Genomic DNA, 27278 nt, shown 5'->3' with positions numbered 1-27278 from the left:
AGCCGGTCTGGACTGCCAGATGAAATGTAATTCGATAGATAGCCTGAGTTATCTAGAATTACATTCCAAAAACATCTCTGTGTTTCCTCGGCAGGGGGAGGGAGTGGAAGGAAAACAGGGACCAGGGCACAAGAGGGTAGAGAGGACACTCTGTAGCCGTGGTCTGCCTTTTCTTCTATGAAATCTGGCTGTTGGTTTCCTAAAGCAATTTCCCCAAACAGTGCCAGCCCTGTAGGTAGAATAGAGAGTCTCCTATTGGGTATGATTTGAAAGGAATTAGAAGACCCTGCCCTGATCTCTCTTAGTGGTCTGACATTCTCCCATTTCCTGCACTTTTGATTCTGAAGCTAATATTTTCCCAGTTGAAGATCATAATTTTTATGATCTCTTATTATCACCTGGGCTCCAGTTAGGGATATCTCAGACTGCAAGGGCCTGGAACACAGAAGACAGGAAAGACATGATTTTTTGATAGAAAAGACACAATCAGGAAAATGCAACCTGGAGAGGACCAGAGGGAAGGAATTCAGAGTTGTGGGGCTTTAAGATCTGAACTGGGGGAAGGATGGAAAAATTGAGAGGGAGGAGCAGGGGAAAGGGCTGGAGGTACTTAGATACTGACCTGCACACAGTAACTCTGCGCTGCCTTGGAAATTTTAAGCCTCGACCAGCTGGTTCATTATTCATCATCATGAGTTAAGGTTAGTGAAGTATTATTATGTTTCATTCTGTTTTAAGGTGCTCTTTATTTGGTCAGGATGAACATAGTCCTGTTGATCTTTTAGGCTTTCATGATAACTTTAACCTCTTCATCTCATATTTAAATTATAAAATCATGTGGAGAGGGACTTCCTTGGTGGTCTAGTGGTTAGGACTCTGAGTTTCTGAGTTTCCAAGGCAAGGAGTGAGAGTTTGATCCCTGGTTGGGGAGCTCAGATACCACATGCTGAGTGGCACAGCCAAAAAACAACAACAAAAAAATTAAGAACATTTCAATTAAAAGATAATAATAACGTGGAGAAGACTGTGAACTCCGGAGAACAGCATCTGATTTCAGTGCCTAAAGCTTCCTCCTCAGGCTCATGGTCCCACTCTTTCCCTTGTCTGCGCCACCTCTGCACTTTTCGGGCTCCCCCCACCACCCTCCCTGGAACTCCCTCACTCTCCCTTCACCTGTACCCTACTGGAATCCCTCGAAGACGAGCCCTGACTTTATCATCCTATGAAGTTTCTCATGATGCCTGTGTCACGTGCTGAGCCTCACTCACTTAGTTGCCCCGCACGCACGCACGCACGCACGCACGTCCCTCTCCCGTCACAGAGGTGAGGGTGTGCCTGCTTCTCCACTCCGCTCCTGGCCCCGCCCCTCTGGCTGGGTGCGATGCACAGAGTAGCCCTCAAAGGGTGCTTAATAATGTCTGTTGAATTGAATTGGATGCAGCTGGTGCACAATGCATTTCTGCAGTGATTTCAGGAGCCTCCGAGAGATGGTATCCAGAGCTGTGATTGATGACTGAAACCCCCTCTCTCCCTTACAGTCCATGTAAAGGTCTCATTTTCTCTTCAAAGGAATGCTTACCAAAAGGTACATTAGGTTTCTAGCTTTCCTGGGAATATATATATATATATATATATATATATATATATTTTTTTTTTTCTTTTAATTTGGCTGTGCTGGCTGTTAGTTGTGGCACATGGGACCCTTGATCTTCACTACAGCATGTGGGATATTTAATAGCAGCATGTGAACCCTTGGTTGTGGCATGTGGAATCCAGGTCCCTGACCAGGGATTGAACCCAGACCCCCAGCATTGGGAGCACAGAGTCTCAGCCACTGGACCACCAGAGAAGTCCCTCTCCTGGGAATATCTGTTCAAATATCCTAACCACAGAGCTCTAAGGGGTTCTGTATTGAAATATAGACAATTTCTCTAAAAAGATACACTGTATGGCATATAGTCAATATTTTATAATAACTTTAAATGGAGTATAATCTACAAAATATTGAGCCACTATGTTGTACACCTGAAACTAATATAATACTGTAAATAAACTATTCTTCGGTAAAAAAGAGTTCAGTTCAGTCACTCAGTCGTGTCCAGCTCTTTGCAATCCCATGGACTGCAGCACACCAGGCTTCCCTGACCATCACCAACTCCTGGAGTTTGCTCAAACTCTTGCTCATTGAGTTGGTGATGCCACCCAGCCATCTCATCCTCTGTCGTCCCCTTCTCCTCCTGCCCCCAATCCCTCCCAGCATCAAGGTCTTTTCCAGTGAATCAGTTCTTCGCATCAGGTGGCCAAAGTATTGGAGCTTCAGTTCCAGTATCAGTCCTTCCAATGAATATTCAAGGTAGATTTCTTTTAGGATTGACTGGTTTGATCTCCTTGCAGTCCAAGGGACTCTCAAGAATATTCTCTAACACCACAGTTCAAAAGCATCAATTCTTTGGTGCTCAGCTTTCTTTGTGGTCCAACTTTCGTATCCATACGTGACTACTGGAAAAACCATAGCTTTGACTAGATGAACCTTTGTTGGCAAAGTAACGTCTCTGCTTTTTAATATGCTGACTAGTTTTGTCATAGCTTTTCTTCCAAGCAGCAAGTATCTTTTAATTTCATGACTGCAGTCACCATCTGCAGTGATTTTGGAGCTCAAGAAAATGAAGTCTGTCCCTGTTTCCATTGTTTCCCTATCTATTTGCCATGAAATGATGGGACCAGATGCCATGATCTTAGGTTTTTGAATGTTGAGTTTTAAGCCAACTTTTTCAGTTTCCTCTTTCCCTTTCATCAGGAGGCTCTTTAGTTCCTCTTCTCTTTCTGCATTAAGGGTGGTGTCATCTGCATATCTGAGGTTATTAGTATTTCTCCTGTTCTAAAAAAGAGTAGAATGAATAAAAAGATTAAAATATACACTGTATTCCATATACTACCCAGAGAGGTAGTATAATAATCAGTTGAGCTTGGGCTTTGCTACCAGCCTGTTTGGGCTCAAACCAGTTGCTAATCTGTAGAGTTCCTACCACACAGGGATGTTGTGAGATGAAATATGTTAATATTCATAAAGCAAGTGGAGCAGAACCAGACATGTGGTTGGTGCTCAGCAAGCAGTGTTGGTATTATTATGTTATTGTTATGTGCTACTACTGTTATTTTCCATCTGCTTAATGTGACTGGGCCCCTTTGCGCAGCCCCTTCTCTCACCCTATACCCACCTTGAGACCAAACTCAGCACCTTACTGGATCCTTCCTCAGATCAAATTGAATTCCAAAAGTTTTAGTGAAAAAAAAAAATGCCGACTTTACTCAAGATTACTTGGGGGAAATCTGGAGGATGATAATACATACTACAAAGCAAAACTTAAAAAGAATTCCCCTTTTAAGCATCTTTGTTCTTTTTCCAAAGTTCCACTGTCAACACGAGCAACCTCATCTCTCCTCCCTGCCCAAATATTCTCCATGACTTTTGGTAGCTTCTCCAGCCGTCCAGACACATCCTCTTTGGGATTCACGTTCCTGGGGAGGCAGGGAGGGTAGGGTACAAATGACCTCCCCCCACCCCCACATGTAGAATGTTAATTCACAGATAGTGCTATTAATTATTATTAATATATATGGCAAAGATTAAGTGTGAATGTTAAACACCTAGGGTTCCTGGATGCCCCAGACTGCAAAACCCACTCAGGTTACCTGGCTGGCCAGGGGTATGTTAGGGCTGGTTCAAGAGTGCAAGTTGTGAGCATTTCTTCCCAGCTCTGCTACTGGTAACTCGAAATCAGCCATGGTGGGAGTATTTACACTCCAGAAATGGGCACGCACTAGCGACCAGGGCTTTCCCCCGAGAGTGGTTGTTAAGCGTTGGTCAGCACACCACTGCTGGATCCACTGGCGCACATCTTTCTCTGGCTTTCATGCAAGACTTTGGGGGTACCCTTGTTCAGCTTTCTGCCTCCTATGTTCCTGGTATTCTATGTCAGAATACATGGCCGAAGAGAATTGTTCTTAGTTCTACCCCCGTCTAGCTATCTTCACTCCTTCTCTTTCTTAGGCTTACCTCTATTTATTTCCCCTGATATTTGAACTCTTCTCTCTGTGTTAATGAATCTAGGTCATGCTTCAGACTGTTCAGGTCACTGTCCATTTTTTGGGGGTGGGGAGAGGTGTGAGTTTTCAGCACGCCTCATAACAGTGTGTGTGTGCTCAGTTGCTCAGTTGTGTCCGACTCTTTGCGACCTCATGGACTGTAGCCCACCAGGCTCCTCTGTCCACGGGATTTCCCAGGCAAGCATACTGGAGTAAGTTGCCATTTCCTACTCCAGGGGATCTTTCTGACCCAGGGATTGAATCTGGTTCTCCTGCATTGGAGGCAGATTCTTTACCTTCTGAGCTTAAGGAGTCATATAAACTAAGCATGTGTGCATGCTAAGTCACTTCAGTCATTTCCAACTCTTTGAGACCCTGTGGATTATAGCCTGTCAGGGTCCTCTGTCCAAGGGATTCTCCAGGCAAGAATACTGGAGTGGGTTGCTATTTCCTTCTCCAGGGGATCTTCTTGACCCAGCAGACACCCCAAAAGGCGCACCATAGCCTATACATAGACTTGCCACAAAAAATAGAAGTTAATCTACAAATGGTGATACGACTGGGAGAATGAGAGAGAGAGAAACTAGTGGGTCCAGGTAGCTAAATGAATGCAAGGAGTTCCCACCAATCAATAGGGGAAACGGTGGTTAGCTTGTCTCCCTGGACCAGAGTTTTGTACTCTAATCCCAAGGGCCTGGAAAGGCCAAATATTCCCAAGGCTGATTTTTTCTGGCTGCCTTTGGGCCTCTCATGCCAGTGGAGGGGAGAAAATCTGATGGACTGGTGCCCAGTCTGCAGCGAGGAGCTGGCTGGCTCCAGAGCGGGTTGGCATTATCCAGATCCCATCTGACTAACATGGAGTTGTTGACAATGAGGGAGGGTAGAGATTCCTAAAAGAGGGAGCAAGACAGCCATAAGAGGCCTGGGGCTCTCAGGGTGAGTGTGCTGTGGAATAGACATCCTGGGCTGTGAGTGTCCACACTGCGAGCCCTGAGAGGGCAGGGCTCTGCTCTTGTTCATGGTTCTGTAGATGACCACCGGTCAAGTGCATGTCGAGGCCCGGGGATATACCAGCAAATACGACATAGCCTGTGCCATCATGGAATGTAGTGTAACATAATGCAACAGAAACTCAATCAAGCCATTGCACGACAGTGTGGTTGGTGAGTGCTCTAAGAGGCATCTGGTACCAGGGAGGCACATGGATGGAGGACCAACCATGAGTGTCAGAGAAGACCTCCTGGTTGCTTGTGGTTGTGTTAATTGCTCAGTCGTGTCCAACTCTTTGCAACCCCATGAACTGTAGCCTGCCAGGCTCCTCTGTCCATGGGGATTCTCCAGGCAAGAATACTGGAGTGGGTTGCCATTCCTTTTTCCAGGGGATCTTCCCAACCTGGGAATTGAACCCAGGTCTCCTGCATTGTAGATGGATTCTTTACAGTCTGAGCTATCAGGGAAGCCTGAAGACTTCCTGGAGGAGGTGATATTTACGTTGTGACAAAATAAATAAGATTTAGCCAGGAAAATGAGGTTCATGTTGGGGAGAGACAGGAGGAATAGGATTTCAGGCAAAGGAAAGAGTATTTACAAAGTCTGCAGATGAAAAGTGCATGGTGTCATCCAGGAAGTATAAGTGGTTCAGAAGTCCAGAGCCCTGACCAGCAGGTCCTCTTGGGGTGGGCCTGTGTGTGTGGTGCTGTTGCCTCATGGTTTCATGGATGGGAACTTTGTGTTCCTCATCCATGGAAGGCGTACTCCAGTATCATGGGCTTTGACTTCATGAGAGCAGGGCATGGGGGATCACAACATCTGAGTTAACTTCCTTGGTCTGTGGTTGTCTCCTCTGTAAGCCATCTGGGTGGGACAAGAAAGCGGTTTTCAAATGGAAGGGGATGTCACTATTTCTCTTGCTTTCTGTAGTTCCATGTTTTTGTTCTTTAATTTTTAAATTTTGGCTGCACCGGGTCTTCATTGTGGTGCCGGCTCATCGTTGCAGGGCACGGGCTTCCCTTGTTTTGATGCCTGGGCTTAGTTGCCCTGCTGCATGTGGGATCTTAGTTCCCCAACCAGGGTTCGAACCTGCCTTCTCTGTATTGGAAGGTGGATTCTTAACCACTGGACCACCATGGAAGTCCCTGCAGCTCTGTGTTTGAGGTGGTACCATTAATACTCTTTGGATGATTGAATTGTTCCTATGACCAGATGTGTTTTCTACTGCTGGTCCCCACCGTCCTGCCCTGCTATGTACATGGCCTGCTCAACGAGTACCCTCAATGTTGATAATACCATAATGGTATTATCAACCATTATGACAATGGTTGATAATGGTATCATGGTCTCCTCACCATCCCCATGACCTGCCATAAGATTCTTCTCACAGTTCTGAAAACTAGGTGCCCTGGAGCTTCATTCTCTGGGTGTTGGGGATAGTTCACTGTGGCACCAGTGACCTCATGGATAACCAGGGTTGGTTGGCTGGGCAGGTGATCCCCCTATCCCTGCTGCTCTGTTCATGCCATCCCTTGAGCTACAGGACAGACACAGGGAGAGCCAAGGTGGAAAAAGACAACCTCCTTGACTGAGGGAGGCACAAGCTGGAGTCAAGTTTGAGAGAGGAGCTGTGATTCCCATTAGTATCTTATCACCTCCCTGGGCCCCAGCTTCCTTATCTATAAAACAGGAGATTAGGCGGATGCTGTCTGACTTGTTTGCCCACCTCCTGTCCAAGTGTCCAGACCAGATGGGACAGAGGCCTCCCAGGTATAGGAGGGGAGCTGCATGGGTAGGGTGAGCTGAGAGTCCTGCTGTGTGCAGACCAGAAGGACGAGTCACAGGGATGAGGGCAACTGAGGGAAGTGGAGTGTGCCCAGCTGCCCCTTCTGGATGGGGCTGAGCTCTGCAGTTAGTCCTGGTGCCCTTCACAGGCCTCCCCTGACTCCTTTGTTCCATCTGGCCTGCATGGCTGAGGATACACCGTCAACCCTTTGGCTTCAGTTTCCTCCCTGATGCCCTTGTCATTCCCTCACCCAGCTTCCTCATGCCCCGACTCGGGGAATTTCCCAAGGCCTCTGAATCATAATGGTTGCCTCCGTCTGTTGAGTAACTTCCATTTGTTGTGTCTGGTGCTGCACTAAGATTTTCCACACTTTATCTCATTGAGTCCTTATGGAATGCCCTCTGAAAGCAGGTTCTGCCTGAATGTGCTTCTCCTCATCTTCACATGGCTGGTTTGTTTCCATCCTTCACCCATCAGCCACCTGTTTGTTCTAATGTTTCACTGCCCTCTTTCTCCCACCGATTTCTGTCACATCATCCTGTTTGGTTTTCTTTATAGCATTTGTTACAGAAATCATCCTCTGTTGTTCTGTGTTCTCATCACTCCTCCCTGGGATGTAAATTCCCCAAGAGCAGTGATCATGAACGTTTTACCCTCCATTGTCCCCTCCCCACCTCCCAGCATCGAGAAGGGTGCCTGATGTATACTAGGTATTCATTAACACTTGCTGAATGAAGCAATGCTTTTGCCCCCATTTCACATGTAAGGAATTAAAGCAGAGAGAGCCTAAGTCACTTGTAGTTAATACAGTGGCACAGCTGGTTCAAACCCAAGTTGCCCGTGTCCAAAACAGACATCCTTAATCCTCATGTGTTTCTGGCTCCATCCTGGTATGACCTTTTTTTTAAGACTTGTTTTTGATGTGGACCATTTTTTTTTAAAAAGTCTTTGTTGAATTTATTACAATATTGCTTCTGTTTTATGTTTTGGCTTTTTGGCCAGGAGGCATGTGAGATCTTAGCTCTCTAGCCAAGGATCAAACCTGCACCCCTGGGAAATCTCAGTGTGGCCTTCTTTTGGTCTGATTTCTCCTTCTAGGCTGAAGTGGACTGGGTTGCTTTTCTGCTCTGACATACAGCCTAATTCATGCTGGTCTTTACTTTTCTTAACATGAAACCCCTTTTTGCAGAACTATGCTTCTCATTTCTCTCTGCCTCCAGCCTGTGTAAATAGTCCCTGGTGTGGCTTTTTTTTTCCCATGGGCCTAGAAATTGCAGGAATCAATGCCTTGCTTATCTCTCCACCAAGCTAACTTTCAAGAGGGTTTCCAATTACTGACGAGAATACGAGGATGGATATTTGAGTCTTTGAAAAATATTCTGAAGGGAAGAAAAGGTGAAGATCCATAGCCCATTTCTCTTAGTCATTTTTCAGGGAAATTGTAAAAACAGAAAATCTTGTTCTACCAAGAAACAATTAATGATGAAAGTACATCAAAATCACATATAGAATTGGCAAGGGAGGCAACAGTAAGACATGAAACTCCATCCCAGTTCTGGGAAGAATCAGAGGAAACGGATGTGACTAGTTCTGTCCTTTCTCAGATTCTGTATTTATGGCATATAAATAAAGAAGGGATTGGATGAGGAGAGATGGGAACACGAAAAAAAAAATGTAGGCTTCCAAATGACATTAAAGTGAGGTTGATGAAGTCATGACTGAAACCTCCAAAGTGTTTGTCTCAGAACATCTTAGACCCGTCCCAGACTGCAGGGTCCAACTCTGTGACCTGAGAACAGACGGAAGGAGCTCAGCATTTCCTGAGCAGCTCCCCTGCTGTGGTTTTTCTTCAACCATGAGTGCTCTATCCCCTGCAAAAGCCAGTCTTGACACATGCTTTAAATGAGCCATGATTGAAATATACTATATTTAACCTGCCCTCTGACCCTACATTAAAACACAAAATCCCTCAGATAAGAGAAAATAAAATTCCAAGGAAGTCTGGTTTAGAAATAGAGTCTCCCATGTACCAACCTCCCCACCCCAATTTCTTTCTTGCTAAGAGAAATTTCTACAAAAAAAACAAAACAAAACAAAACAAAAAACTCAAGAAGCAGTATTGCTTAAAACGAGTCACTTGGTTGTATTTTTTTTAATTGGTTTATAACATTTTATATGTTTGATGTGTACGATATTATATTTTAACTTCTATATAGACTATAGCGTGCTCATCAAAGGTTTAGTTTCTGTCACCATACAATTGACCCTCTTTAACCATTTTTCTCTTCCCCCATCCCTGTTCCCCTCTGATAACCACTGCTCTGTTCTTCGTATCTATGTGTTCATTTTTGTATGGTTTGGTTTGTTCATTTAGCTTTTAAATGCTTTATTTAAAAAATTTTAAATGAGTGAATGAAATCATACAGCATTTGTCTTAACTAGAATTCTACTGGAGACAGAGAAAGCTTAGCACGTCATTTTCTTGTCTGTGTTGCTGTTGGAGCTCAGCTGCTGCAGAGGCTGTGAGCTACTCAGTACAGGTGACCGTGAAAGGGCTTTCCTTGGACCCGGGAGTGTAAACAGTACACTTGTGGAGGTCAGATAGATGCACAAGGTGCCCTCAAGAAAGAAGATTCCCCAAGCAACTTTGAACCTTTTTCAAGCTCATGGAAATATTCTCCTTGGATGAGATGAGGAAACAGCAGGAAGTTGTCTATACTTTATACCTTGGCAGGTGCCTGGGAAAGCATGAAGCCACAGGAGAAACTTGTGTAGCTTCCCAAAGTTTGTTGTTGTTCGGTCACTATGTTGAGTGATTCTGCAACCCATGAACTGCAGCGTGCTAGGCTTCTCTGTCCTTCACTATCTCCCAGAGTTTGCTGAAGCTCATGTCCATTACATCGGTGATGCCATCCAACCGTCTCATCCTTTGATGCTCCCTTCTCCTCCTGCTCTCAATCTTTCCCAGCTTCAGGGTCTTTCCCAATGTCAGCTCTTTGTATCAAGTAGCCAAAGTATTGGAGCTTCAGCATCAGTCCTTCCAGTAAATATTCAGGGTTGATTTCCTTTAGGATTGAGTGGTTTGATCTCCTTGCAGTCCAAGGGACTCTCAAGAGTGTTCTCCACTACCACAGTTTGAAAGCATCAATTCTTTGGTGTTCAGGCTTTTTTATGGTTCAACTCTCACATCTGTACACGACTACTGGAAAAACCGTAGTTTTGACTATATTGACCTTCGTCGGCAACATGATGTCCCGAAGTTTACTATTTAGGATTTGGGAAATGTATTTGCTTTTTATTAAAATAAAAACATGCATATAAGGCAGAGCAGAAGGCAAAGTCATATAGAGTTTTTTTTTTTCCTCAGATTCTTACCTAGATTTATGTTTTTAATTGAAGTATAGTTGCAAACTCATATAGAGTTTTAAGATGAAACAGTTTCAAAGCAAGGATGCGATTGTGGTGGAGCATTTGGAGCTCTGTTGCCCTCAGAGGTCACCTGCTTCTATGGGTTTACACGCCTGTGTCATTCAAGGTCATGGGTCTGTTTAAGGACTGTTCACACAATGGACCACATTGGTTCTCTGAGGGGATAAAAGTGCTGATCAAAGGGGAACCATTAGTTAGTGTGGGTCAGAGGGGAAAGAGCTTGCAGTGCCCAACCAAGGTCACTGTCCAGAGACAGAGATTCCTCTGGAGAGTGTGAGGCTGTCCTAGGTCAAAGTCATCAGATATTTAAATCATATTTTCTTATTTTTTTTTTAACTGCCTTTGTCCTGACTTCCTGCTCTCCTAGCGACCTTCCGTTGTAGTTCAGTTGCTCTTGTCATTTTCCTGCAGAGCAGCATCTGGCTTTCCTGGCAGTTACATTTCTCGCTGTAAATCAGTGGCTCTCAGCTGGGGACGATTCTGGCAACACCCCCACAGGGGACATTTGGCACCATCTAGAGACATTTTTGGTTGTCACAATTGGGGGAGAGATGTGATACTGGCATCTGGAGGATAGAGGCCAGGAATTCTGCTACACGTGTCATGATGTCACCGCCACATACGACAGTCACCCAGCCCCCAAAGTCAACAGTGCGGAGGTTGAGACACCTCGCTGTAGGTGACAAGTCCGTATTTCTCCATCAGTCACCACTAAGCTTAGCTACTTTGAATTTGCTGCTGGGAGGTTAAACCACTCAGGTCTGGTATAGCAAAGTCTGCTTAGCCTGTTGGGCTGAAGACAAATACCTGAACTGTGCTGAATTCACCACTTAGAGTTCTGGGCAGCCCACTGGTCTCCCCTGACTTAAAAATTCTTGGGACTTCCCCAGCAGTTCAGTGGTTAAGACTCCACACTCCCAATGCAGGGGGAACAATCCCTGGTCAGGGGAGATCCCATATGCCACATGGCACAGCAAAAAAGAGAGAAAAAAATTATTTCCACTTTCTCTTGTCATATTTTAAAATACTCTTTCTTTTGCTTTAAAAAATTCAATAAGTGAAATAGGAATTTTAAAATATTCTTATTTTTCTTTCACTATAAAAATTCAGTAAGTGAAATATGAATACATGTAATAAAATTTTAGACAACAAGGGACACTTTCTCTGACACTTGAATTCACACAAACACATCTATTTTTAAAAATACAGGTCAGATCACACCCTGTACCTCTATGACACTTGCATTCTTTGCTTGTCATCCTACCTGTGACAAGACAAGGAGATCTGCCTTATTGTTTTTAATTGTTGCACTTGGTATTCCCTAAGATAGATATGTTGCCATCAATTTAACTGTATCTTCATTGATTGTCATTTCAGTGGTTTACAATGTTCTGCTATAACAAGCATCCACGTTAGCGTTTTGTCCATATATCTTTCTGCAAAGATGTCCTTGTGGGGTTGTCAGTTGTGGGTTTGCATGTGAACTTAATGGAGTTGCTTCCACCTGCCCTTCCAAGAGGTTAAGCCAGTTTCTACCCCAACCGGCAATGAGTGGGTGTGTCCTTTATCTTGCACCCTCAACAACATAAATTTGCCCAGTCTTTGACAATTCTGCCAATCTGATGAGCAGACAATGGAAGCACCAGATTGTGCGTCACTGGTTACTAGGGAGGGTTCCACAACTTCTCATAAGCAAGGGGTGGTCTGTATGCCTCTTGTTTTCAGAGGCCCTCAGTTCCTGGAAAAGAATGAGATTCACATGTCAGCCCAGAGTTCTGGGGATCTAGGCTCTAGGGAGACTCAGAAAGTCTTCTAGTTTCCTGTCTCCTAAGATAAACCGGCTGTAGAGTGGCAGAGGGAGGGAAAGGATTTCTTTGTGTCTGGATCCTGGCCTCTGCTTTGGCCTAGAGTTGGCTGGAACAGGATGACAAATGGGGAGAACTGAGGTGGGTGTCTTTCAGCTCCCAAACTTCAGGACAAGTGAAAGTAACTGCAAACTCTCTGCCTTCCAGACACTTCCCCTCTCCACCAAGGAAGAGCTCACACCTGTGATTGATGCTCTTTTTGCCATCATCTGGAGTTCTTGAGCTCTTTTCTTCAGTTTTACCACTTACTGTATTTGTATTATCATCATGGTTAGCCATTTGCACTTTTTACCCTCATCTTAATCAGAAACCCTTGGAGTTATTCATCCCTGCATCTCGACGCCTAGCACCTTGCCTTCTAGTAATCGTAGCTTCTCTGTGAATGTCAGTGGAAAGGGTGTTTTTATTCTTTATCTAAATAGAAGGATCTTTGACTAAAAGTTTTGGTTCACTCATTTTTTTTGGAAAGCATACAGAAGTTGATGAGGTGAAAACAGGTACCCACATGAGCTTTACAAACCACCCTAAGGAAAAAAGAATATTTGAGAAGATGTATGTATATACATACATGTGCATATATTCATGGCAGGCATGTTTCCATGTATATGCACATGTATACACATATATAGATAGATATATATTATATGTATATATACATTATTGTAATTTTTGACCATTTTATTTTTCTATTATAGCCACAACAAAAGACCCTGATGCTGGGAAAAATTGACGGCAAGAGAAGGGAGCAACAGAGGATGAGATGGTTGGATAGCATTATCAACTCAACAGACATGAGTCTGAGCAAACTCTGGGAGATAGGGAAGGACAGGGAAGACTGGCGTGCTGCAGTCCATGGGGTGGCAAAGAGTTGGACACAACTGAGCGACTGAAGAACAATAGCAATACCTATTCCTTGTTTAAGATTTCAGATAGTATAGAAGGTATATGTGAGATAAAAAAGCTTTTTGCTCTCTCCTGACCTCACCACCCCACTTCCTAGAGGTGCACATTCACCCATCATCTTCAAATGTTAATTTTTATAAATTAACATTATGGTTACAAGCATAAACCTAAATGTTGTCACATGTTTATTTTTTGACTTATGATATCTTATCAGTTGGACAATAGTTCTTGGCATCTTGCAATTGTAGTTGACATTTAGCAGTCACATGACCTACTACCTTTCTTTTCCTGTCTCATTCTTCTCTTTTCAGAGTCACTTCTTGATGGTTGCCACTTTTATCACAGCCAGACCTCGGAGGACAACCCTTTGAAAGCAGACAGGGTGAATTCCTGGCCGGTCAAATCATTAGGTAGAAATTTCCATGGGTTCCCATTTCCCGAGCCTGAAAAAGTGGCAAGAGCACTAGTTTCTGTTTTGATTTGTTTTGCTTTCCCTGGAAGATAACTCAGAAATATCTTCTTTAGTAGACTGCTGCCAACAAACCAAATTCCACCATGCATATTCTTGGCTTCATTAATTTTTTTCCCATTTATTAAAATAATATTTACTTGACCATGTACCCAGCTCCTAGAATGATTCTAGTCTGCTTCCTCTAGGTAGGCTTTTTAAAATGTAAAAATATGTTAAGAGAGGGGATTCAGCTCTTAGAAAACTTTCTAAAAATGCTAAAAATAATGCATAAGAATAACATTAGAAAATGAGATGGATACTTAAGTTGAAAAAATAAAAACACCGGAGACATGAAGGTGTGAGGTTTTAGAACAGTTAATTTTGAGTTGCAAAACAGAGAGAATCTTAGTATACCAAAAGCAGAAGTTCAAGAGTGCTGTTTGTTGGGGATAAGAACTATTTCTCTTTTGGAGACACAGTTGGGATGATGGAATAGAACCCGTGAAAGGGGAAGCGGGTACTTAGGGTGCTCTGAGAAAGCCTGCCCAGCTCCACTGTTTTTAGTTGTGTGATGTGGGGCAAGGTATTCAGCCTCTCTGTGGCTCAGTTTCTGTATGGGTTCTTGTGAACATTAAAGGGTATTATGAGTCTGGTACGGTGCTTGGCACATAATGAGCCATTGCTATTATATTATAAATATTATTTTTACTGAGGCGATTAACACTAACAGTCTATTTTATGTACAATTTCAGAACAAGCTGGAGCAGACCTGATGAGTAGTTGATCTTGGCTGTATAATAGTTTAGTGACAAGGGTATTTAATTATATGAGCTTTGTTCTAACATTTATTGCAAGAAGAATATGTTGTTGCAAGAAGAATATGTTGTTGCAAGGAGAAACTGAGATTAATACAAAGGTTGTGATATTATACTGAGTAAAGAGCAACTGTGTATTTGATGAGGAAATATATTAATTCTGTGACAGGATGTGCATAACTGTTTCTCCACATTAGATGGGCTAAGGTGCTGGACCTATGAGTGAATAAACCTGTAGCAACTCCTCAGAGTTCAGACAGAGGGTTTAGGAGGAACTGATGAGTCTTGCTAAATTATGGGTTGTCATCCCAAAGTTTTCAAGTGGTGGATGGTTGTGACACATGCCACACGTCCTAGTCACTGAAAATGGGTTATTTTGTCGCATCCTTGTAGAGACACACCTACCTGAGAGAGTAGCTCCTTAGAAGACGCGTCACCCGTGGGCCAGGTTAATGAATCCAAACTAAAGATCTGAGAAGGTAGGGGTGAAGTTTCGGTGAGAGAAACAGGCTAGAATCATAAGGGGAAAGGAGGGGACTGTGTGCCAGGAGATGGCAGAAACTTCCCTTCAAACTTCACCTGAGAGGAAGGTGGCAGGTGGCAGGTAAGGTGATTGGGCAGAAGGTAGGGCTTCTTTAGCCTCAGAATCAACCCAAAAGCTCTGAATTAAATGCAAAATATGAGGACTTCCCTGGGGGATCCAGTGGTTGGGAATCCACCTGCCAACTCGGGGGACATGGGTTTGATCCTTGGTCCAGAAAGATCCCACATGCCACAGGGCAACTAAGCCCATGTACCACAACTGCTGAGCCTGTGTTCCAGAGCTTGTGCTCAGCAACAAGAGAAGCCATAGTGAGAAGCCAGCGCACTGCAACTAGAGAGGAGCTCCTGCTTGCTGCAACCAGAGAAAGCCCGTGCACAGCAACAGAGACCCAGGGCAGCCACACATACAATTAAAATAAAGAAATAAATAGATAAAATAATGAAAAACCTGAAAACAAAATATAGCATTGGTGATCTAATTTTCATTTTTAACTCCAGGATTTTACTGTATGTCCTTTTTCTTGATCAACAAATTAATATTGACCCATTGTAGAGAACTATAGAAAGTTACATAATTCCATTATGTAGAGACAACCCCTGATAACATTTTGATCATTTCTTCTCAGTCTTTGTTCCCATGTAGGTATTTTTCTTTGTTTGTGACCATGCTCTATTCATTATTTTACATGCATCTTTTCTTTATTAAATTGTATTTTATTACTTTTGAAGTTGAGACATAATTGACATACAACATTATATTAGTTTCAGGTGTACAATGTGATGATTAGACATTTGTATATATTGTGAAATGATGAACACAATTAGTCTAGTTAACATCCATCACCATACATGGTTACAATTTTTGTTTATACAATGAGAACTTTTAAGATCTGTATTCTTAGCAGCTTTCAAATATGCAACACAATATTACTATAGTCAGCATGCTGCACATTAATTTTATAACTAAAAGTTTGTACTTTTTGACAGCCTTCGTTCATTTTGCTCCCCACCCTCATCTCTGATAACTACCAATCTCTTCCCTGTTGATGAGTTCAGTTTTTTTTCCCTAATTTCACGTATAAGTAAGACCATATGGTATCAGTCTGTTTCTGTCTCACTTATTTCACTTAGCACAATGTCCTCAAGTTTCATCCACGGTGTTGCAAATGGCAAGATTTCCTTCTTTTTATGGCTGAATAATATTCCATTATAAACATATAGCACATTTTCTTTATCTATTCATCCAATGATAAACACTTTGGTGGCTTCCATGTCTTGGTGTTGTAAATAATGCTGCAGTGAATAGGGGGGTGCGTTTATCTTTTTGAGTTACTGTTTTTGTTTGCCTTGGATAAACACTCAGAAATGGAATTATTGGATCATATAGTAGTTCTGTTTTTAGTTTTTTTGAGGAATCTCCATAGTGTTTTCCACAGCGGCTTCACCAATTTACATTCCCACCAGCAGTGCACAAGTGATTTCTTTACTCCAAATCCTTGCCAACGCTTGTTATTTCTTGTCTTTTTGATAATGGCCATTCCGGTAGATGTGAAGTGATCTCAATGTTGTTTTGCCTTGCATTTCTCCAATAATTAGTGACATTGAGCACCTTTGCATGTGTCTATTGGCCATCTATATGTCTTTGTAAAATGTCTATTCTCTTCCCATTTTAAAATGGGATTGTTTGTTTTTGCTGTTGAGTTGTATGAGTTCTTTATATATTTTGAATCAGTTCAGTTCAGTCCAGTCGCTCAGTTGTGTTCGACTTTCTGCGACCACATGGACTGCAGCATGCCAGACTTTCCTGTCCATCACCACCTCCCAGAGCTTGCTCAAACTCATGTCCACTGAGTCAGTGACATCATCCAACCATCTCATCCTCTGTCGTCCCCTGCTCCTGCCTTCAATCTTTCCCAGCATCGGGGACTTTTCCAGTGAGTCAGTTCTTCACATCAGGTGACCTAAGTATTGGAGCTTCAGCTTCAGCATCAGTCCTTCCAATGAATATTCAGGACTTCCTTTAGGATGGACTGGTTGGATCTCCTTGCAGTCCAACGGACTCTCGAGAGTCTTCTACAGCACCACAGTTCAAAAGTATGAATTCTTCGGTGCTCAGCTTTCTTTATGGTCCAACTCTCACATCTATACATGACTACTGGAAAAACCATAGTTTTGACCAGATGGACCTTTGTCAGCAAAGAAATGTCTCTGGTTCTTAATATGCTGTCTAGATTGGTCATAACTTCTCTGCCAAGGAGTAGGCATCTTTTATTAACCCCTTATCAGATATATGACTTGCAAATATCTTCTCCCATTTGATAGCTTGCCTTTTCATTTTGTTAATGGCTTCTTTGCTGTGCAGAAGCTTGTACTTTAAGGCAGCCCTACTTGTTTATTTTTGCTTTTGTTGCCTGGGCTTTCAGTATCAAATCCAAAAAATCATCACCAAGATTGATATCAAGGAGATTGTCATTTATGTTTTCTTCTCTTAGTTTTATGATTTCAGGTATTACATTCAAGTCTTTAATCTATTTTAATTTTGTGTATGGTATGAGATGGTGGTCTAATTTTATTCTTTTGCACATGGATGTCTAGTTTTACTAACACCATTTACTGAAGAGATGCTCCTTTCCCATGTCTTTTCCATATAACATTATGTCACCACATTTTCTTGTAACTTTTAAGACCCCTTTGTGAACATTATTTTTAATGCCTGCCTAATGTTCCATTGTATCAAAGAGACATGTATTACTCAGCTATTTTCTTAATGTTGTTTTTCTAGTTATAAATAATATTAAAGTGATGATTCTTATACATAAAATCTTCCCATATTTCTTTTTATTTTTTGGCCATGTGGCATGTGGGATCTTAGTTCTCAGACAGGAATTAAACTCATGCCCCCTGCGTTGAAAGCATGGAGTCTTAACCACTGGACCACCAGAGAATTCCCTGTTGTCCATATTTTGTTTTTATTTTATTTATTTATGGATGCTCTGGGCCATGGTGCTGCTCTTGGGCTTTCTCCAGTTGCTGCTGGAGGGGATTATTCCCTAGTTGCGGTGCACGGGCTCTCACTGCGGTGGCTTCTCTTGTTGCAGAAAGCACAGACTTCTGGTGCTCGGGCTTCAGTAGTTGTGATACACGTGTCCATATCTCTGATTGCTTCATTAAGATAGGTGCTTAGATGTGTAATTACTGTGTCCAAGGGAATGGCAGAATGGTTTTTGGAAAAGTTATTTATACTCTCAGCTGGTTTTCATAAAGCATGGGCATTTTACAAGCTCTATTTATGTGCCTTCCCAGAATCTCAGTTTCCTATTCTCTCTCCACAATCGCACAGGTTCTACTCCTTCCTTGCCTTGCTTTCCCGGCTCAGGGAGTCATACTGGAGTCACTGTTGTACTTGGCTGTCAACTTATTGCCTGATTGCTAGTGATTTCTCAGAATTTGGGATGGTACATTTTCTCACACTTCCTAAGGACTTCCAGATACAGCCAGTGAAGAGGGAGGAGAATTCTAGTGCTGAAAAACAAAACAAAACATAACCCAACAAAATAAAACCACAAAACAAACAAGCAGCATGCATCCCACTGAAGCTCATATACTTAGAGTGGTCCACAGTGTCCCAGCCTTTCTCTCCCTACTCCCAAGCTCACCTGAGAAGTTGCCAAAGGGCAAAAATGAATAAGAATGGTTGTCTTTCCTTCCTCTCTCTCCCCTCCTTCCCTTGCTTCCTTTCTTCCTCCTTTAATTCATCCCTAATCCATTACTTTTTCATATTGTACATCATGTACATCATGAGAAATGCTGGGCTGGAAGAAGCACAAGCTGGAATCAAGATTGCTGGGAGAAATATCAATAACCTCAGATATGCAGATGACACCACCCTTATGGCAGAAAGTGAGGAACTAAAGAGCCTCTTGATGAAAGTGAAAGAGCAGAGTGAAAAAGTTGGCTTAAAGCTCAACATTCAGAAAACTAAGATCATGGCATCCGGTCCCATCACTTCATGGCAAATAGATGGAGAAACAGTGGAAACAGTGTCAGACTTTATTTTTCTGGGCTCCAAAATCACTGCAGATGGTGATTGCAGCCATGAAATTAAAAGACACTTACTCCTTGGAAGGAAAGTTATAACCAACCTAGATAGCATATTCAAAAGCAGAGACGTTACTTTGCCAACAAAGGTCCGTCTAGTCAAGGCTATGGTTTTTCCAGTGGTCATGTATGGATGTGAGAGTTGGACTGTGAAGAAAGCTGAGCGCTGAAGAATTGATGCTTTTGAACTGTGGTGTTGGAGAAGACTCTTGAGAGTCCCTTGGACTGCAAGGAGATCCAACCAGTCCATTCTAAAGGAGATCAGTCCTGGGTGTTCTTGGAAGGACTGATGCTGAGGCTGAAACTCCAATACTTTGGCCACCTCATGCGAAGAGTTGACTCATTGGAAAAGACTCTGATGCTGGGAGGGATTGGGGGCAGTAGGAGAAGAGGATGACAGAGGATGAGATAGCTGGATGGCATCACCAACTTGATGGACATGAGTTTGGGTAAACTCCGGGAGTTAGTGATGGACAGGGAGGCCTAGCATGCTGTGATTCATGGGGTCACCAAGAGTCAGACACGACTGAGCGACTGAACTAAACTGAACTGAACACATTACCTGTTAGCTGCCAGGCACTCTGGGCCTCCCTGGTGGCTTGGTGGTAAAGAATCCACCTTCCAATGAAGGAGACATGGGTCCCATCCCTGGGTAGGGAAGATCCCCTGGAGAAGGAAATAGCAACCCATTCCAGTATTCTTGCTTGGGAAATAGCATGGACAGAGGAGCCTGGTGGGATATAATCCATGCGGTCACAAACAGATGGACACACTGAGCCACTAAACAACAGCAACAACAACCAAGCACTCTGTTAGATGCTGGAGTTTAGGACAGGCAACACGAGGTTTGGCCATCAGAGTTCTTAGCTATAGCCCAGAAACTGATTCCAATAAACTTATGAATAAGAGGGATGTGTCAGAAGACTACTGCTCACTTCTCAGAGTGATGGAGAGCAGGAATTGGGCAGCAGGCAGGGCCAAGGGAGCCAGGCTGCAGAGAACACAGCCCAGGGCCTACCCCAGGGGCAGTCTGCTGGTTAGGACTCACTGCCAGCGCCACCCTGCTGGGACAGCCCCCACGAAGGCTGGAGCACGGAAAAGTTCTGAGTGAACCTCCCTCTTTGCTTTCCTCCCCCCAGATTTTTATTCCTGGGGAGGAGGCCTCTGTTTGGTTGGGGCCAAGTCATGTGATCATGACTGCAGGGAGAGTACGATGGCTCCCTTGACTTCTGTTGGGGAAGTCAGAGGCCTGGCTTTTCACTGTCTCTCACTTAGTGGAGGATTTTCTGCAAATAAGAAGGGAGTATTCAGATTCTGGGAACTACCTCCTCTACCACCACCCCGTCACGCATACAGATAAATGTCAGAACTTTAGGGCTTTGCTGTCACATGGCTGATTGCTAAAGCAGAAAGGTCAACAGATGACTATACTACAAAAGGAATGATGGTGCCTCCTTCCTCATTCTAGGTGAAGGAAGAGAAAACTGAACACGTAAGAAATATTAAGAAGATTAGAACTTGGAGACTCATTGAAATTGGGAGGTGATAAGAGAGCAAAGGAGATTAGGGTGATGCCCAGATGTCAGGTCTTAGCAAGAAAATGGGTGGTGGAGAGACGATCCCAGGTTTTGAGGGAAAATCAAGTGTTTGGTTTTATACACGCTCAGTCCAGGAGAGCCCAAGTGGAGATGTCTACACGTGGCTGTGTGCAGTTCATTCATCAATTCATAGATTAATAAACAGATATTTATTAATCACTGATTATGGTCCAGAAGCTGTTCCAGGTGTTGGGGGCATAGCAGAGAACAGGAGGTGACTGTCTTTGCTCTCATGATGCTTGCATTCTCTGGCAGCTCTGCTCAGGAGCACAGCAGAACAGGAGGGGTGAAGTTTTGGGACAACATAGAAGGGTGTAGAATGGAAGAGAAGAGGGCCTTGGATGGGACACAGGACACACAGGACTTAAGGAGGAAGAAGAGACTGCAGTGGAGCTTGAGAGTGAGCTGCCATCTCCCACCTGTGGCCTCTCCAGTTCTGAAAGCCATGGCTGGGATCTGCCTGGAGTTGTTAAATAGCCTTGAAACAGTCCCAGAGCATCCAGATGACAGCTGGTGTGGGGCAGGTGCTTCTGATGCTGTGGTCTTCAGATGGGTTTCAGTATCAGTCTGCTCTCCCTCCCTCTTCCTTCCCCCAGTTCTGTCTCGCAGAGGCAGGCTCTTTGTCTACTCTACAGCAGACACTGCTGTACAGCAACACCTCATCCATCACACACACACACACAAAAACACCAAAAAACCTTTCTTCCTGCCTCTGAGGTAACAGCATCTTAATGCAGTGAGTATCTGGGGAGGTCCTGACAGTGGATGGCAAACCTGGTGGGCTGCCTAACATCCTACCTTGGATTCCTCTTGGCTGGATTCATATCAATTTATCTCTGTCTGTACCCCACAGTACATAGTGTCCCAGTTCTGGAACTGCTGGCATTTATTGCTGTGCTGAGGAGGCCCATTGCATAAGTCCTCCTGAAAGAGGACATTGTCCTGATCATTTTGACATCCCGGCCCTGGGGAGCCACAGCCTGAGAAATAGGCCCCCACCTTCCCCTCTGCCACCAGTCAGACTCCAGCATCTTAGAACTAGAAAAGTGTTTGGGGGAGTGTATTAGTTACGATTCTCTAGAGAAACAACCAACAAACAACCACACATTCATACATATACGTATTATATCTAACATAGACACACACATATATACATATATACTTAAAAAAAAAAGGAATTGGCTCTTATAATTATGGGCTCAGAAAGAGTATAAAATAAATCTACAGGGTAAGCTGGCAGGCTGGAGACCTAGGAAGAGATGAGTTTGAGTCCAAAGGCCATTTGCTCGCAGAATTCCCTCTTGCTTGGGGAAGTGAATCTGCTTTACTCGAAGTCCATTGTGCCACCTGGGAAGCCCTATTTTATACATAACAGTATATATAGGTCACTCCCAATCTCTTCCCAATCCATTCCATACTCCCCTTCCCATCTTGGTATCCATACGTTTGTTTTTTTATCAAAGTCCACAGATTAAAGCTTAGTCTCACCCAAAACACCCTCACATAAACATCTAGAATAATGTTTGACCACATACCTGGGCACCATGGCCTAGCCACATTGACATGTGAAAATAACCATCACAGAAGTCATTGATTTCAGCCCCTTCACTTGGCACTTAGGGAGATGGGCGATGGCGGTCCAGGGAGGCTCTGTGATCCTCCTGTAGTTGTGCAGCAACTCAGTGGTGGAGGTGGTGGGGTGGTTTGCCAATGGAGATGCAGGAGTCCTGGCTGTGGTCCTGCCCTCTTGCACTACTTCAGGCACTGTGGTGTTTCCCCACCGGGGCAGAGCAGAGACCAGAGCACAAGGAGGTTGCTTATTGCTTTGGCCCCAAATAAAGGGGAGTCCCACCACATCATCATTTAGTTGCCTTGGACTGGCTTGTTTAGAGGTGCAGTGTATGTGTTAGAGGAGAGCACATTGGAAGCTTGCTGTGTATCTTTGGGGATCTTCCAGCTTAGTACCTCAGTTAGAATTCCGGGAAAGTGAATGGCCGAGACCTGAGGATGTTTTCCTGGAATAAATGCCTTTAATCAAGCCATAAACCCCCTCTGCAGGATATATCTCACTGTCTCCCTTGTTTTCTAGGGGAATTTTACAGTACAATTTTGAGCACTTGCCATGTACCTCAATAAATACTTGTTGGGTGATGAATAATGCAAAATTCATCTTGACTTTCAGCCCAGGTTGGGAAGATAGGGTGTGATTCTTCACCATGGCTCTGACTCATCTTCTGAATGGTCAGTCTAAGTCCCGCCTCTTTCTTCATGTAACCTATCAGGTACCTGCTCACTTACCAGCACCTGGGATTCCCCTCCTGCCCTGGGAACACACCACCTCAGAAGAAGTCCTGATCTTTAAGTCACAGAGGGTGGGTGGACTTGGAAGGACAGGGCTTTCCTTCCTTTGTGGAGGAGCTGACTTTAGAAGTGACAACCACTGTGTTATATACTGGTAATGGTCATGACCGTGGTAATAACAGTGGCCTTTCATTGAGAGACCACTGTGACCAGCCCTTGTGCTAAGTAAGCACTGTGTTTAGTTTCTGTGTGTTTGCTCACATGTTCACATCTCTCTGCCCTTGTGGGCAATTGTGGAACCTGGTTCTCAGAATTAGAAGTTTTTCTATTGAAAAACTTTCTATTTTGAAAATATTATGAAAAATTTTCTATTTTCTTTTGAAGCAGACTAGAATACCCAGGAAATGACCCAGAATAGTGAGAATAGTGTTAATATGATATGAGACACATGAAACTTGGGATTGGTCCAGGGGGACTGCAAATATGGTATCATAAGGAGGAATCTCTGAGAAGCATTTTTGAGTCATGCAGGGCTAAGAGCCCCTCATTTGCTGATCGTGTTGGTGAGAGAGTTCATCCTTAGGTAGGTTGATAAGGAGTCCGGGGCCCTTGAGAAAGAGACAGGGGTCTGGGGCTCTCAAGCAGAAGAAAAGGACAAACTTTTTTCTACATTGCTTTGTCTTTGTCAATATAACAATAGAATCTTCTGACTAATGTTGTTATCTTAAGATGTATGTTGTGGGAGTGGGTCTGGTAAAAGTATATAAGGCCTTGCTAAGACTAGCAACTGGGGCACCCTCCGTCCCCCTTCTGATGTCTATGTCAGAAGCTTTCTCTGTCCCTTTTATACTTTAATAAAACTCTGCTACTCAAAAGCTCTTGAGTGATCAAGCCTGGTCCCTGGTCCCGAAGCTAAATCTTCTTTGGAGATCACGAATCTGACATCATTTACTGGAGCCTTTGTAGAGGAGGACTTTATGGAAAATAATAGGTTAGCTCAACATTACTGTGGATGACCTGGTTTAAGTACTGCCTCTCATAATGCCCAGTTGGTGCTCAGAGATGTGACTCCCTGCTCCAAGTCAAAAAAGGAACAATGATGGGAGCTTGGAATAAATCCTAATAGACAATATTATTGAATCAATTAGGGATGCTTTAGGCTGTGAGTGATGATTGATTTTTTATTTTATTTAATCAATTAATTTAGTATTATTATTATTTTTTTTTACTTTACAATATTGTATTGGTTTTGCCATACATTGACATGAATCCACCATGGGGGTACATGTGATTTTTTAATTCTTTAAAAATATTTATTTGGCTGTGCTGGGTCTTAGTTGCAGCACGCGAGATCTTTGATCTTTGTTGCTGCATTTGGTATCTTTAGTTGTGGCATGCGGATTCCTAGTCACAGCATGCAAACTCTTAGTTACAGCATGTGGGATCTAGGTCCCTGACCAGGGATGGAACTTTCCCCCTGCATTGGGAGTTCAGAGTCTGAGCCATGGACCATCAGGGAAGTCCTGTGGCAATTAATTAATAGTGGCTTAAATACTCAAGCATTTATTATTTCACTTAAAAACTCTGAAGAGCATTCTGAGGTTGGTTCATCAGCTCTGGGTCTTATCAAGGATCTAGGGTCAATTCTTCATTTCAGCTTTTCTGTCTTTAGCTTTTGACTGTTGCCTTCATGTTTATCACAAAATAGCTACCACAACTCCAAGCATTTCATCTCAATTCAAGGAAGAAAGATGAAAGAAAGTGTGTGTGTGTGTGTGTGTGTGTGTGTGTGCATATGCAGGTTGGGGACTCTTATGTGTATTATATCATGTCTGCCTCCTTTATAGGAAACCAAAAAAAAAAAAAATTCAGAAGCCTCTCAGATGACTTCTCTTTATCTCTCATAAGCCATAACAAGGTCAATTAGACATTCTTGGGCACAAGGGAGACTGGGAAAGTCAGTATCTAATAGAAGAATAGGATTATCTTTTACTGAATGTTTGGTATATACCAGGCACTTTGCTAGGCACTTTACATGGATTTTCTTACTTAATCCTTATTGCCATTCTAGGAGGTACATGCTACTGTTTCCTGATTACATGACTGAGAAGACTGGGGTGAAAAAGTGAAGGAACCTGGCTAGAGTCAGTCAGTGATGGAAAGTGGCTTGGAGGCCAGATCTGCCTCCCACCGCTACCTGAGTTGTTCATCAGCAGAGCACATGGTTTCTCAGAAACTGACCCTTATGTGGGTGAAGACTGCATGAGAAAGTCGTTCCCAGGCTTCCCTATGTCTTATCTGTACTCTGTCAAAATAAAAAAAAACAACAAAAAACCCGGGAGCCTATCATGACAGATTAAAAAAAATCCAGTTTTCCCAAGGTCTTTCATATCTTTATAGATATAAAAAATAAGTTTTAAAAGCAAATAAAATGCTATGTCTTGTAGTAAATTCTATTTCGTAGCTTTAAAACACAAGTGAAAGTAACAACTGCTCCAGCAGTCGAAGACGGCGGTGATGGTGAATGTGACGTGTGCTTATCTGCATGTACTTTCCTGCTCAGCCTAGAATCCGTGATCGCTGTGTCAATCAGCCCTTGCCCTCTCTCCCTCTCTTCTTGACTTGTACACCAAGTGAGCTGAATAAGGCTGGAGAAGAGCACTCAGTAATGTTGAGTAACCTCACTTCAAATTGGGGGCCATCATTTTTAAGAGGGCTCTCAGACACACACAGCCTTTCAACTTTATTTCTCTGGTCAATTTTTGTCCCATTCTCCCAAAGGGTGATTTCACCACCTGTCTTCTCCAATCTCTCCCATCTCCGCCCTCATTCTCACTTTCATGGAGAAAACAGAAATAATTAGAGGAGAACTTCCTCTTCTTTCACTGCCAAGTCTACAAAGCTCCCAACAATTGTTCCCCTCTGCTCCAACCCTCTGTGGTCCTTGCTCCCTGGCAAGACCCAGACACACTGAGTCCAGCTCCCACCACCGTCTCTAGCACTTAGCCTTCCTAATTATTTCCTCTTCCTTCTGCACCGTCACATATTCTTCATTCTGGATGATTCCCTTCATAGCACATATTCGTTGTCATATATATCTATGTGCATGCTCAGTTGTGTCAGACTCTCTGTGACCCTATGGACTGTGGCCCACCAGGCTACTCTGTCCATGGAATTCTCCAGGCAAGAATACTGGAGTGGGTAGCCATGCCCTTCGCCAGGGGATCTTCCAGACCCAGGGATTGAGCCTGTGTCTCCTGCCTTGGCAGGCGGGTTCTTTACCACTGAGTCACCTGGGAAGCCCCCTTCCTATATGTACCATATTAAAAAAACACAAGAGGAGGGACTTACTTGGTGGTCCAGTGGTTAAGAATCCAGTGCACGGGGGCACTGGTACAATTGCTGTTTGGGCGAACTAAGATCTCACATGCTGTGGGACAACTAAACCCTTGCCACAACTAGACAGAAGCTTGGAAAGAGCCCACATGTCTTCAAGATACACCCTGCACCTGGATTCTGAAGCCTGAAACTTTTATGTGTTTGCCCAACAGGCCTCCTCTTCCCATCTTATAGATTCCCTTGTGGGAATGCCAGGCATTTGACACTCATAATAATCCTGCAAAATGGGTTTTATTACTCTTACAAATGACAAAACTAAGACTCACAGATTAGGTAACTGATTCAAACTTGAAGTGTCTGACATCAGAACCACATTCCTTCACAACCCCCTTCGTTTAGTCTACAAGATCAATGTCTCAACAATTATCCGAATTACCTGCCCCAGAATCACCTGGACTGTTGTTTGGAAGAACCACTGAGTCAGACCTCTGGAATCAGAGTCTCTGACAGTGGAACCCACCCCTTGTCTATGTAACAAGTTCTGCCGGTGATTCTGAGGTCATTCACACTTAACCTCCTCACCCCCACCCCCCCACCCCATGCCTTGTGGCTGATTAAGCATGCATGCATGCTTAATTGCTCAGTCTGACTCTTTGCAACCCCATGGACTGTAGCCCACCAGGCTCCTCTGTCCATAGAATTTTCCAGGCAAGAAAACTGGAGTGGGTTGCCATTTTCTTCTCCCAGGAATCTTCCCAACTCAGGAATTGAACCTGCATCTCTTGGGTCTCCTGCGTTGCAGGAGGATTCTTCACCTGCTGAGCCATCAGGGAAACCCAGCATCTATGAGACTGGTCCAATTTCTAGGATTAATCTCAAACATTTTTGCCACTTGCTCTGTATTCCCTTACAGGGGAAGAATTAAAGAGATGAGCCATGGATCGGCACTTCCTGGGTAGCTGTTTTAAACTGAAAATTGTCAGAGCCCAAGCTGCAAAGTCACCCAGAGAGGACACCGGCGCTAGGCACTGTACCATCTGGAGACCGTTTTTGCGGTTGTCCTTGTTTAGAGAA

At 43.6% G+C, this 27278-nt stretch overlaps 1 long non-coding RNA gene across 2 annotated transcripts; it reads left to right on the top strand.

Annotated features, from left to right (window-relative positions):
* Nucleotides 1-435: 435 nt before the first annotated feature.
* Nucleotides 436-27096, top strand: LOC133260384 (uncharacterized). Of its 2 annotated transcripts, none has more exons than XR_009740799.1 (4): nucleotides 436-701; nucleotides 12852-13097; nucleotides 13371-13469; nucleotides 24937-27096. It is a non-coding gene; the product is annotated as an uncharacterized LOC133260384 (long non-coding RNA). The 2 variants fall into 2 exon arrangements; XR_009740800.1 differs by lacking the exon at nucleotides 436-701 and adding an exon at nucleotides 1251-1585.
* Nucleotides 27097-27278: the final 182 nt, after the last annotated feature.

Source organism: Bos javanicus, chromosome 14, assembly GCF_032452875.1.
Source record: "Bos javanicus breed banteng chromosome 14, ARS-OSU_banteng_1.0, whole genome shotgun sequence".
Taxonomy (NCBI): domain Eukaryota; kingdom Metazoa; phylum Chordata; class Mammalia; order Artiodactyla; family Bovidae; genus Bos; species Bos javanicus.
This window is presented reverse-complemented; position numbering and strand designations above follow the sequence as displayed.